General features: G+C 36.3%; 1 protein-coding gene across 2 annotated transcripts in view; it reads left to right on the top strand.

Moving 5' to 3' along the window:
- The first annotated feature begins 2,799 nt into the window (after positions 1-2,799).
- LOC121727459 overlaps positions 2,800-12,728 on the top strand; it is a 53,633-nt gene continuing 43,704 nt past the window's right edge. For both annotated transcript variants that reach the window (XM_042115332.1, XM_042115334.1), the window contains exon 1: positions 2,800-2,993. The gene's annotated coding sequence lies outside the window, so the exon portion shown is untranslated. The remainder of the gene's footprint in view (positions 2,994-12,728) is intronic.

Raw genomic sequence — 12,728 nt, 5'->3', positions numbered from 1 at the left:
TGACTTGGATGGACTTAAACTGTAATTAAAAACACAGTACCTTAAAACATTAACAAAAGGGTTTAACACAAATATGTTTTGAACGGATGTTATTCAACAGATAAACGAAAATCCTAAATAATGAAGAGATAATTAATTTTATGCTTTATGCGCTAAACATAAAGCACATTATTCATCCCCATCTACTCGTTTCGTGGGAAACAAAATATTATAATATTCATACTATGCTAGTATAATTTCCTGCAAAAATATGTACTTACTCTTAGCTTATCGTAAAGGAATATACATACACGTATTTTTACATAGTAAACATGAAATAAACCAAAATGTTTCGTAGTCTGATCTTCTTTGGTTTTGAGTGTTTTTTTATACAGGGTGTAACAAAACTAGGGATAATACTGTTGGATCGAATAAGGCCTCCTCTGTAAACCTACTTTGTAATTAAAAAACATTCAAGTGACAATATGTAAGACGTCAGTTAGAGCGCTTACAGACGAACGGCACGTGTCGGCGGCACGCGTAGGCGGCAGTCGACGGCAGACGACGGCATGTGTCGGCGGCAGTCGACGGCAGTCGGCGGCACGTGTCGGCGGCAGTCGGTGGCAGTCGACGGCAGCCGTCGACAGTTTATCACGCTTGCAGTTGTGACGTAGCGCGTAAAGGTAAAGGTCCACAGGTCGGTATCGTACGCAACGGACGTCTCGCATCAAACGGATAATTTTTTTACAGTACGTCTACTGTATCGGCAGCGTACGGATTACCGACTAGACAGTATGTGTTTCTTCAAATTAGTCCAAGACTAAGAGATTTCACCCTTTGGGTACGGAATCCTAAAAATCGGATCGGGGGTGTGTGATCGTCAAAACATTCACTCGTTTTACTGCAGCAATTAAATCAATTTCAAACGGGTAACTTAAATTAAAAACACATAATATTAATTTCGCATTATTTGTTTATTTTAAATACTATTATGTGTATTCATAAGATACAAAATTAATTTATTTGAGTTTTCAATTAAGTGTACAGAATGTAACAAAACTAAATGATTATATGTACTTTAGAGTTTTTTTTTTTATGAAATAAGGCCGACCGAGCTGCAGGTGCATTGCCAGCCTAAATTGCACGTGTCCCCTATATAAAGTTCACCCTCTGGAAGTGAACAGTTGAACACTGTAGATTGTGGAAGTTGTTCACTGTGAAAATAGCAGCGCTGAAAGAGTAGTTTTTTTGCGATTTGTATTTTGTATAGGGAAAAATCCCATACAAAAGAAAAAGAAAGTTACTCTTTCATCGCTGCAACTTTCACAATAAACTCTATACAAGAGACACATACAGTAGGCTCTAAAGTATTATCAGTTAGTTTTGTTACACATTTTATTAACTTTCAATTTTATTAAATACTTTTTTTACCAAATCCCAACGAAACAGTTGGATATCGTAGAACAGTTAAAAAGATTTATTCCCTTGCGACTCAATTGGATTTTTTGGTTCAGTAAACATTGTTATTATATGGCACCATTCCAAACTTCAAATTGCATAAAATGCTACTTTAAAAAGATTCTTTATTTTAAAGACATGCTAGTAGGGCCAAAGACGTTAGAAGAATATTTAGAGATACTTTAAGTCTTTTCCTGAGTGCGCAGATGGCTGCAGCCAATATAAAGGTGCCTCTTCAAGTTCAGCCTTGGTGAATAATCATGATTGCCACTTCAATTGCAAAGCTAAAACATGCACTACGTCCATGATGGACATAGACGACTTATATGCTCAACTTTCGTAATATTGGTATGGGCCGACATGCAGAGGCTTTAAAAGATACACGTCGTTATTTTACAACACATTTAATATCATTAGATGAGGAAAGAGTAAAGTTTTATTTGGTTTTTTTCAGTAGGGCAACATTATCAAAAAGCACTTAATTAATCATCAAAACAAAGGAAAACTTAATCTCTCCGACGCGTTCCCTTTCTCTCTTCACGCGTGTAAAGTATAGTAAATAAATAAGATTCCTCATCGATGTCTTAATAGCGCATGTCTCACAAACCACCAATGTTATTTGGTATATGAAACACTATAAAAACACACCCTTTGCACCCGATGATAAGTGACATAACGGGGTGCAGGAGGTCACGTTACGTTGGTCGCTCAACTTCAGACAGGTTGGCGATCGGCTACCGTCGGGAATCGTCGGGCTCACTCGAGAAGCCTCCGTAAACTACGGGATGTATTCTAAGGTTTGAAAAGGGTATAAATGGAACAGGACCTGACATCCAGAGAGGTTAAGTTAGATGTAACTAGAACGGGTACGCTAATATTGCTGTCTCGTTTGATGTTATGCAACAGATTTGCTGAACTAAATCAATCTTGTTCAGGGTCCAATCACAATGATTAACGTCATTTCCTCCGCAGCCAGGAATACTTGACGAACACCTTTTGTTCCGTTTTTGACGAGGTGACGCAACTCTAAGTGCCACCTCACTCAATGTTTCCAAAAGAAGAAATCGTAAAACTAAAGCACATAATTTTGATATTTTGAATTGTGATAAGGTAAATTATTCATCTATTCTACGACTACTCATGATTGATGTCAATTGTGCATCCACAGCTGTGATCCACAGCTTCGCAATAATTAGGTATGGTATGCTCATCTGGTCGTATCAATTCAATCAATCTTCTCTCTTGGTGATTCAACCCCAACAGACGCTTTATATTAAAAACTTCCTATCATCTCGGAGTCCGGGCCTGTGTCTAAGGGTTGTCGGCACCGCGCAGACGCGGGGTATCAATACGCCACCGCCCGAGCCGCGGCCTCATCGCGGGCCACCCCTGACTATATCTCCAATTTTATACTTCACATGTTACTATACTGTGTGTACTCCGTGCTGTGATAGTGCATCAGCCATCAGGCCTATGTTGTGATAAAATAAATTCATCCAGAAGTTCATTGATCCGAACTGTGATGAGCGACCGGCTTGCGTAACTTCGGGTATTGGGTGAGTAAATAATATACATAATATAATATATACTTCCTTCTATTTTTTTATTACATACTTAAAACTAAAACATTACTAGGACGAAATAATTAAAAAAACGAAAACGCTTAATTAAGTCTACAATTTTTTCATGTGTCTTTTGTTTATACTTTACTTTAATGATACTATTTTCGAAGGGCTTGCCCTTTAAGCACAATATGACCCGAAACTCATTAAAGGCCATGGACCTCCACCGTGCCATAAATTCCGCCATTTATCACATTAACGTCATCCCGAAGTTTTAATAACATTTAGCCCGGGGCAGGCTTCGCACACCTGAACTTTCCCGTTTAATCCGACGAGCAGAAAGCTCTATAAAGCTGCATAACCGTGCCAAAAGCTTTTTGATGCTCAGAATATACCTGCTATATTACCATATTATCTTGTTAATAAAATACAGTATAATATTATGTTATAATGTGATGAATCTTTTCTAATTGCACGTTTTTCTTTTTTTTTCGTGAACGCTATCCTGAGATCTACGTCACGTACCTGACTCCATAACGAGTCCTATTCCATAAAATCGATGCTAAAATTACAGCGCTGGCTGTTCACTAGAGTATAATTCAGGGTACCACGTTCACTGTTCAGTGTATACCTTGCTATAGTATATCTAGTATGGCTTAAAAGTATGCCAGTATCGCACGGAACAGGCGTGCCGCGGGTGTACTGAAAGATCCGGTGTAAGTACACCGTATCTTTCAGTACACCCGCGGCACGCCTTCTGCCATGCTGATAAGCTAGAAATGTAATTTAAATTTCGAATTCGCATAGAACATTCGTTCAGAAATCATTTTATTCGCTTACGTATGAGCTGACCCGCGAAGCTTCCCGCATGAATACTAATACGACCTGTTTCTCTTCATTAACCGACTTCTAAAAAGGACGGCGATTCTATAAAGCAGAATGTTGGATCCAAGTATGTATCTAATATTGTAAAACCTTTTTGTACCACATTTATGCAATAAATTATTCTATACTAATCTATATTCGGCTATGGAAATATATGCTATATTTTTTTATTATTTATTTAATCAATAAAAAACTTCACCAAAATTAGTCACAGACAACCGGAAGCGATTTTGTTTTGTATTTATAGTGATATCATGGAAGGATAATTGGAAGCCCCTAAGCGAAACGAAAGCGAGGAGTTGGTTAGGACTTAGGTCGAAACCTAATGTCTTAATACTTATCAGCTGTGAGCTGGGATATAAATATTGCTCAGAAAATTTCGATACCACAATTCAGGATTGTGATTTGTGACGTTAGCCCAAGAAAAAAAATTCACAACTGTTGGAGAAAAAAAATTGAGACCTAATTTGTCGATAAAATAGGCCAATATATAACATTAAGGACTCGGACACTGGTGTCGGGACACATTTAAATAAATAATAATGTATTTATTTTCTTTTGACTCGTATACGTAACAAATCTTGTATTTCAACGCAAATTCGGGGCGAGAATAAAACATTTTATACTAATTAGTGCTGGCAATAAATATTACGTTTATATATGTTCCTTTCTACAAGTGTTAGCTTGTTAGTGGAATTTACTCGCGATAAGGTGCCACATTTTTATACCACAATATATTATTTAAACATTGTTATAAGTTAATGAGAATATATGAAGCGACTAAAGAATAATAATAATTAAATATTATAAATGCAAAAGTGTGTCTGTCTGTTTGTCCGTCTGTCTGTTTGTCCGTCTGTCTGTCTATCTGTCTGTCTGTCTGTTACCTCTTCACTCTCAAAGTACTGAACCGATTTTGCTGAAATTAGGCATTTAGATACTTTGAGTCCCGGGAAAGGACAAAGGATACTTTTTATCCCGGAAAATGTACGGTTCCCGCGCCGCGCGCGATAAACGAATTTTGGCGCAACGGAGTTGCGGACATGATCTAGTATCTTAATAAAATCACAAAATACCGGCTAGTTGACGCTATATTGTAAACTAGCTGTTGCCCGCGACTTCGTCCGCGTTAGTATAGTAGATCACGTCCCAAGTATTATTTATTGTACAAAAATATTCAATGTACAGCATTGACTTTCCTACGATTTCATTATATATTTGTTTATTTATTTAAAGTATAATATAGATTTTCCGCGCGGCTTTGCTTGCGTAATTTAGGAATTTCACGCGATCGTACATTTTTCCGCAAAAAAATAGCCTAAGTCCCTTAACGTGGTCTATTCTTCATGTTTGCCAAATATCATAAAAATTGCTCCAGTAGTTCTTAAGAATCTTAAGATAATAAGCAATTTCATATAATTTCCCCCGTTTTTTCCACATTTTCCTCTATTTCTTCGCTCCTATTAGTCGTAGAATAATAAAATATAGCTTATAGCCTTCCTCGATAAATAGGCTATCTAACACTGAAAGAATTTTTCAAATCGGACTAGTAGTTCCTGAGATTAGCGCGTTCAAATAAGCCCTTTCAAATAATTTCCCCCGTTTTTTCCACACTTTCCTCTATTTCTTCGCTTTTATTAGTTTTAGCGTGATAAAATATAGCCTATAACCTTTCTCAACAAATGGGCTATCTAACACTGAAAGATTTTTTTTAAATCGGAACAGTAGTTCCTGAAATTAGCGCGTTCAAATAAGCCCTTTCATATAATTTCCCCGTTTTTTCCACATTTTTCACTATTTCTTCGCTCCTATTAGTTTTAGCGTGATAAAATATAGCTTATAGCCTTCCTCGATTAATGGGCTATCTAACACCGAAATAAATTTTTCAAATCGGTCCAGTAGTTCCTGAGATTAGTGCGTTCAAATAAGCCCTTTCAAATAATTTCCCCCCGTTTTTTCCACATTTTCCTCTATTTCTTCGATTCTATTAGTCTTGGCGTGATAAAATATAGCCTATAGCCTTCCTCAATAAATGGGCTATCTAACACTGAAAGAATTTTTCTAATCGGACCAGTAATTCCTGAGATTAGCGCGTTCAAACAAACAAACAAACAAACTCTGCAGAATTATAATATTAGTATAGATAAAATGCACCTAGCGCCGCGGTGGTGAGAGCTGAACTAATTCAATCAAACGGCTGCTTTTGAATCAGCTGTAGTGTTGAACGTTTTGAGCGGCTCAAATATTCAATTAAAAAGCTAGACGTGTGAATGAATGGCGTTGTTCAGACAAAGGGCTAGCTGTTTGATTGATCGGCTATTTTAACCAGTTGGCTGCGCCACATATACATCAGAGGTTCCCAAACTTATTTTGTCTACCTTAAGAACAAATTCTATTTTAGCGCCCCCATTGTTTCAATTTAAAAATCATTCAGATGAAATAAATCACCCCCCAGCCTCTATAATTAGTGAATTAGCAAAATACAACCTTAAATAAAATAAAGATGTATAAATAGGTACAACTAAAGTGTGCACACATTCCTGGTTAGTGATTATGTCTATATAGCCTTATCATAGTATATTTTGGCTATTATTCCTATGAACAAAACAAGATCTCTAGGAATTATATCATAAAATGTTTCCTTGGCCGTCTCAATTTTTCTACCCGGCTGGTGATAAATTGGTTTTTAGATAACTCAATAGAAAAGGTCTTGGAACCCTTCTCTTTGACGGAATATGCTCGTTTAAGGCTACCTAATGTATTATCGTTGTTCTAAATATTATTAAATATCATGTTTATTATTATATTATTATGTAAGCCGTGTACCGGTTGTTATCAAAAAATTGTGTGTGCTTAGATATTTAAAATTACACATAACGCAACAGATTATAATGCTTTTTAGGGTTCCGTACCCAAAGAGACAAAAATGGGATCCTATTACTAAGACTTCGTTGTCTGTCCGTCTGTCTGTCTGTATGTCGCCAGGCTGTATCTCAATAACCGCTATAGCTAGACTTCTGAAATTTTTACAGGTTGTGCATACCTTTTGCTGCTATAATAACAAATACTAAAAACAAAATAATATTAATATTTAAGGGTTTGTTGTACATACAACAAACGTGATTTTTTTGGCCTTTTTTGCTCTATATCAATAATGGCAACAGGTAGGTACTTGAAATTTTTACAAAGGCCTTAGATATATAATATATTATGTACTTTAATAATAAATAATAATATTTAAATAAAATACAAAGAAGTATGGGCACATTTGGGCTATCGGCGGCCACTGATAAAATTAGTATCTAATGAAAGTACTAATATTTAGAAACAACATTTGCTTTGGACTTGTTATTGTATTCCATTTAGTTTAGAAAATAATGAGATGCGAAATAATGTGATCGCATAGAAAAATCTTGCTTAATAATTATTTATTATTTATGTTTACCTAAATGCTAATGCATCATTCTAAACTTCCAAATCAATCAATATAATAAAACCAGTTTGTGCTGCTGCGCATACGTTATGTAGTCTGTAGTCTGGTATATCGGTTGGGTTAGGTTAGGTTAGGTTTAGGTTAGGTTCTTGGTGGAAGTCCGATCCCTTGTGAGGTAGATCGGCCGATCGTAGAGGGAGTCCTGTGTTAGAGAGATCCAGGACATCCCTCTGTATACGGCTGATAGCAACTGCAGGTGGTTTTAGTGAGTAAGAATCTCACATACCCCCGGGGTGCTGCAGCTTAACCCATGATGGGTTTCCCCTGTGCACCAAAAAAAAAGGTTTAGGTTAGGTTACCAGCAGCGGAATTAAGTGCTATTATTGAACACGAGTACTTAGGTACTAATAAACACTATTCCTCTCTGCTCTAAACATAAGCCAAGCTACTTATTAAATTATGCATACTTATCATATGAAAAATAAAAATGTATTTTTCCACTTTTGAACTATATTCCGCCGATGAGATTTCTACACTGTAACTGTAGGACTCCTAAGTATGAATATAAGTTAGAATTGTTCTTGGCCGCGGATACGCTCCATACAAATTTGCCCATACTCCTTTAAGGGGGGCTCCGAAACAAAAAATATATTTTTTTGCCTATTTTTGCTCTATAACGGTACGGAACTCTTCGTGCACGGGTCCGGCTCGCACTTGGCCGATTTTATTATACAATAGGTATTAGAGTAACTAAGCCGAAAGGTTTCTATAATATTATATTTAGTAACTACTAGATCACGCCCGCAACTCCGTTGCGCCAAAACTCGTTTATCGTGCGGGAACCGTACATTTTTTCGGGACAAAAAGTATCCTATGTCCTTTCCCGGGACTCAAGGTATCTCCATGCCAAACTTCAGCAAAATCGGTTGAGCGGTTTGGGCGTGAAGAGGTAACAGACAGACAGACACACTTTCGCATTTATAATATTAGTATGGATTATTTTAACTATCAGTAGATTATACACTAGTTTATTATATACGTCTTAATGTAAAAAATAGTGATGAAAATAACTATTGTTTTATACATATACTCTACTTACTTTCAGTAAAGTGCTTTTTACTTACAATATTATGATCTCAATTGAGTACTTATCCTCATAAGGCTGAGGATAATCACTTTGGAATTATCAGTTGGGTCATTTGGCAACTAACTTCGTTTTATTTAGAACCCGAATTCTGCCATCTATTCGAACATTAAGTTTCTAAACACACCATGCCGAAGATACGCGACCGAAGTTCGGCAAGATTACGCCTGCAATGTATTTTAAATTACCGATGACACACCATGCCGAAATTACGTCGCTTTATAGCGTACAGCCGAACTTCGATCGAGCGTAAGATCGGCAGTGATTCGGCGGTAATGTTTTTTTATCGGCATCAATTCGGCGGCGTTCGAGACACTGAATACTCGGACAAAGTTATGCAACTGAATTTGAATTTGAAATTGAAAAATTTAGGTCACCGTTAACAGTACAAGTCCAGAGAGTCCTGGTGACCTGAAATTACATTTAAATTCTAACACCCATTTTAAACACCAGGAGGATTTAAGTTTCGGCTCTTAAATCCATTCTTTTTACGTCCTTATCTGACTGTATAAGGACGTAAAGTTAATGGATTTAAGAGCTCATAATAGGGCCCCAGTCTCCTTAAAAAACATTTTCTTAAAGAATAAAACAATATATAACAAAAATATTATTTTGTGGTTTCGTTAAGATTTTTATCGTTAAAATAATAAAACACAGCACACTAAGCAGCCATCCACTGTGAATTTTGTAAAAACGAAGTAGCAAAAGGTAGAAGGTGTGAGAGCAAGACGCTCGCAAACGCTTGAAGTCTGAATACTAATTGGAGCGGTCGACCGCCTCAACAGTCAACACTCATCCGCTAAGCAAATTTATCTCAGATATCCTTTACGATTCTAGGTTCTAGAATGGAATACCTAGTTTATTGAGACTAGACTTTCCAACTTAACATATTGACCAACGAACGATTTTTTATTTCTAACATATTGATTAACGAACGGTTTTTCAGGTTTAGTCAAAATTAAATTGCTTATTGTATTCAGATAAAAAATAAAGTATACAGAATTATTTACCGAAGATATAAAAAAACTTATGTAGAGATAGTAATAATGCCAAATTGCTCCAAGTTTTATAACAAAATTGTTACATAAGTCGAAAAGACACAATAAAAAGATAAGTACAATAAAATTGTATCATCGCTTAGCGAGGCTAGGTGTAATAACGAAAATTTAGCTGCAACTTCAAGCGAAGCTGTTATAATAAAGAAAATTCAGCTGCAACTTCAGATTATAAAATACTATAATATAGTTAACGTTATACAACTTCCTGATCGCTTCTATGACATTATATACCCTAACTGAGCCTTTATCGCTTTATCCAGAATCCAGTTAGGGTTTATATCGACGATCAAGAATCCAGTTAGGGTTTATATCGACGATCAAAGTTGTTAAGGTCTACCAGACTATGCATTTCGTTAGCTTAAGATACGTACGCTTAGACTTTAGCAGAACCGTCATCAGATTATGCATTAAGTTTTAGTGTTAAACTAGCTGTCCCGACAAACGTTGTTTTGCCATAAAATGATTTTCCCTGTTTTTTTGCTTTTCTCTTGAAGTTTTTTCTGATTTTTTTTTCTATAGATCTCACGGAGCCCGAGACCTTTCCAACGAATGCAAAACCGTGGAAATCTGGAGTTATAGCGTCAGGAAGGAAAACCACTTATTTTTATATATTAGATTATTATATTAGTAACATAATTAGAACTGCTTATTTTTGACTACTGAAATACTCATTTTTACCGTTATATCTTTATTAAAAAAAATGCTAATCTTTGACTTTATAAACATCCATATTACTAGGGGGCATTAATATCAACATACAAACTGTGTCTCCGGTTACTACAAGCGTCATAGCTGCGAACTCGAACCTAACAGCCAGTGTTATTAACTGTCGTACTATGTGCCATCAACTGTACACCCAATTAAAAATATATCCTTAACTTAGCAAAGTAAAACCTTTGTTCTAAATCTCAACATAATAAGAGTAAAAAAATTACCTTGAAAACTTTATCTACATAACTACCAATTCATATAGTTTTATTTTTACACTTATTAAGAGAGTAGTTTTGTGCACTTACAGCGCTTACAGACGAACGGCACGTGTCGGCGGCAGTCGACGGCAGCCGTCGACAGTTTATCACGCTTGCAGTTGTGACGTACGGCGTAAAGGTAAGGGTCCACAGGTTGCGTACGATACCAACCTGTAGACGCTTACCTTTAGGCGGTATGTCACAACTGGGGGCCTACCACCAGCTCTACTAAGCGACACCGTTTGATAGATAAGCAATATTACTCTAACGTCAAGATAGCGATCTTAAAAAAGTTGATATTTCACAGCGGATTTAACAATGTTTTACATTTTTTACAGTGTTTTAGTAAAATTATATTCAAAAAGTGAGTATGGTAATGTTATTATAATCTTACAAGAAAGTGTTCTGAAAACATGATAGTTTTAGAAAAGGTCGTGGTAGGTCCTCTGCAAGCGTCATAAACTGTCAACGGCTGCCGTCGACTGCCGCCAACACGTGCCGTCGACTGCCACCGACACGTGCCGTTCGTCTGTAGGAAGCCTTACGGATCAAAATATCTGAGTGACTAGAATGTATAACTTATTTTTATTTGTATTGTATTATCAGAGAAGTTGATTCCTGGGCAGGTGGCGAACCTAAGTAATTTGGTCGCGTTAGGGTCAATTCAGACTGCGATGCGTAGATGCATTTCTAAATTTGTACTGAATTGACAGATTGGAATTGAAATCTGTCAAATCCATACAAAATGCCGCGCCGCGCCTCGCCTCGTCGCGTTGCGCCCCGATTACGGTCTGAATTGAACCTAAAGTCAAACCTTTTTGCTCCGTGAGTCAAACCCATTCGACCGATCACAGCTAACATTGAATCGACATGACGTAGGTCCGTCAACTGCCTAAGGTTCAATTTCCTCGATGGTACATCGAATTCATGCTTGTAATTTGTAATGTGATTGTAGATGATTTTTATGCCTTTCTTATCAACATTTTTACTAAAAACTGCAGGAGAAAACTGTTACATGTAACTGTTAAATGTAAATATATTTTTTAATACGAACATACAATAATTATTATGTTAATACGTATCATATTATATTTATGTTATTTACGCATACACCGGCGTGAAACAGCGCTTGCGCTGTGTTTCGCCGAGTGAGTGAGTTTACCGGAGGTCCAATCCCCTAACCCCTACCCCATTCCCTTCCCTACCCTCAACTATTCCCTTCCCTTCCCTTCCCTCTTAAAAGGTCGGCAACGCACTTGCAGCTCTTCTGATGCTGCGAGTGTCCATGGGCGATGGAAGTTAATTTCCATCAGGTGACCCGCTTGCTCGTTTGCCCCCTTATTTCATAAAAAAATATATATATATAAATATAATATGATACGTATTATTATCATAAACATGTAAGCAAAGATCAACCTTAATAATAATTAAATCCTTTGCTACGTAGACGCTACGTGCCGTAGTCTACGGCTACGACGTAGCCCGTAGCACAGTTACGGGCAGTAAAACGTGATCTACGGCACAATACGTTCTACGTTACTTAAAACGTTTCGTAGCTTTAATGCCGAGACGTTTCTCGTTATAATTTTATTTAATGGTGATAAAATAAGAAGTAATAACTATTAATCAATAGACTTCGGATTATATGCATTTGTATATTTGCATATGCATTTCAATATAATGGTACTTTTTAAGCAATAGTGCATATTTTGGTATTTTTTCATTGATTGTGCATATTTCAGTACCTAGTATTTTGCAATTGTGATCTCCAAAGTAGCTATTATGATATATACTGAGGCTATGAAACAGAGGTACGATACATTAAAATACTCCAAAACATATACCAAGCCCAATTTAAAGACTTCCACAATACACCCGATACAATATTTTCTCAGAAACAAAACATTTCTTTGCAGAGGAAAACATTAGAAAAAATATTGTGTAAAGTGCATAACTTCCATGTTATTTATCACAATCGCATTTGGTAGAAAAATAAATTTTGGTTTGTATAAAAAATGAAAACTCTGAATTTTGTGTTAAACGGTGAAAATTAGCGCATTTTAACGACAACTGACAAACTCTTCATGAAGAATTAATCCTAAATCCTAATAGTAATATGCAATTTTATTGTGCATATATCGGTCTTTTTTCGTGCATGTATATTTCGGTATTTTGATTGTGCATATAATCCGATGTCTATAATAATATTCAATGTTATATGTAGAATTTATTTTATAGTTT

Source organism: Aricia agestis, chromosome 5 (assembly GCF_905147365.1).
Source record: "Aricia agestis chromosome 5, ilAriAges1.1, whole genome shotgun sequence".
NCBI lineage: Eukaryota > Metazoa > Arthropoda > Insecta > Lepidoptera > Lycaenidae > Aricia > Aricia agestis.
This window is presented reverse-complemented; position numbering and strand designations above follow the sequence as displayed.